We start from the raw sequence: 2,068 nt of genomic DNA, 5'->3' as shown, positions 1-2,068 counted from the left end.
AAAAAGTTCATGCCGACCAAAGCTTACCTGATGCTCAAGAGAAGCTCCGAAAGAACAGAGTTTTTGTGATCAAGGGGAAACACGGGGGATGGGGGGAAAACGTCTACCACGTTCCAGCTGGTTCACTGGTTGATGGAGGAGGAGGAGCAGTGCAGAACACACCTGTTAAGATTGATGAAATCAAGGATTTGAAATTAATAGCTCCAAATTCTGGCCATGCTTGTATTATTGATGACATATTTGGTGAGAGAAACATTGGTAGATCGGGATGTGCAAGAGTGGAACAAAAGGCTTAAAAATGTAGAAAACACTTTTTTGTTAATAAACAAAACCAGACAAATTTATTTACTTATCACAATTCGAAATGAAATATTTAATGATTTGGCAAAAAATTCTCGAGGGACAGTTTTTACGAAAGACAACCTTATTGATCTAAGCTCAAATGAGTATAAAATCAAGGGTGAAAAACAAAAACTATTAGCAATGTACACGCCAACAAATCTGACATGGACAGAGGAAGAAGAGGAAAAAAATTCTAGGTTATGCACCTCATATTGGATTCCCTCAATGTTGTCAACTTTTCTATAATTCTGCTGAATTGCAGAAAAAACGAGCAGATTTTTTTGAGAAACCAGTTCAATTTTTCATAGAAGCTCTGTCAAATTTACCAGAATGTCCTGCCATTCTGTTTCTCTTCCTCAATGGTGGAGAAATAAAGGTAAATGATTTAGACCCAAACGGGGATAAAGTAGACAAAACATTGTTAGAACAAGCATTTAGCATTGAATTAGTTGATAGTGAAGATCAAATAAACCTGGAGAATGAGAAAAAACAAGTAGGTTTTGTAAGAAAGAGTTTAGACAAACTATTAGGATTTTTGGTAAGGAAGGAGGAACTTGGTTGTCTGGGGAGGAAGTGTACAGATTTGATCATGATTCTATATATGTCACTGTAGCTCTGTTGTATGGAAAGAAAACACCTGTTGGTCTTCATAAAACATTGTCCAAGAAAAGCTCTCAGTTATCTAACAACTGTAGAAACATCTACAGACATGGTTGTCATATCACTGGTCATTACAATGATTTGTGTGAAACGTTTGCTCCGAGAGTTTTGAGAGTGTGGAGATGTATGATATGGAGATGTATGATTATGATACTGTGATTGGTTCTCTAGATGTGTGGAAAGATCCTGTATTTGTTGAGATGTTTGACAAGTATTTGAATGAGAAAAAGGCTAATAAAGTTGACATATTGAATAAAGCATGTTTTGTCTGGATCAGTTCAATTAGCTTTGTATCTATTGAAAAAAGGTGTTGGTAAAACCTAAGACGAGTTGTTTACTTGAATATGAGATGAAACAGGAATTGTTAATATACAGCATGTATGGGCTGGTTTCATCATGAGTGGGGTAATGTATCTGCTCAGTGTCGGGGCCAATAAAAACCTGGACGAAGGACATCATTGTTATATGTGGTGGTGGGAAAGGAGTATTGGACCTGTACAATACAGTTACGACTAGTTATGGTGTCACTCCTTACAGGGAGGGGTTAATTGGGGGGGACCTGTACACAGTACGGACAGTATGGTGTCCACTCCTACAGGGACGGATGGGTTAGGATATGAATGTCTACATCTGGGCGTAGTATGTATACAGAGAGAATCTATAGTATAAACAGCTTGTTGTCAACGCTTTTTTTTTATTTTTTTTTTAAACCCTCACCTCGTTCATTGGTACTGATGATGGGGGACTAACACCGCTCCATAGAGGCGGCGGAGACAGGATAACTGTTCTATGTTCCAGTACAGTAGAAAAAAACTGTACTTAAAGGTTTGTGGTAGACAGGGCAATGCTTGAGAGGTAGGACGGTTCTTTTGGTACTTATAGATTGTGTGTGTAGTGAGTACATGTGTATAGTTAGTGAACCGTGACGGGGAGACTGTGTTACATCGGGCAGTTAGTGGTAGTGGGGGAAAAAACGGATTTGTGTTTTGTATATTTGTAGGTCTCTACCCCGCCATGACCGCGTGTAGAGGTAGGCTACGAAGTTCTTTGTCATTTTCTACAATTA

Source organism: Argopecten irradians, chromosome 13 (genome assembly GCF_041381155.1).
Source record: "Argopecten irradians isolate NY chromosome 13, Ai_NY, whole genome shotgun sequence".
Taxonomy (NCBI): domain Eukaryota; kingdom Metazoa; phylum Mollusca; class Bivalvia; order Pectinida; family Pectinidae; genus Argopecten; species Argopecten irradians.
The sequence above is the reverse complement of the archived record's forward strand: the minus strand, read 5'-3'. Positions refer to the sequence as shown.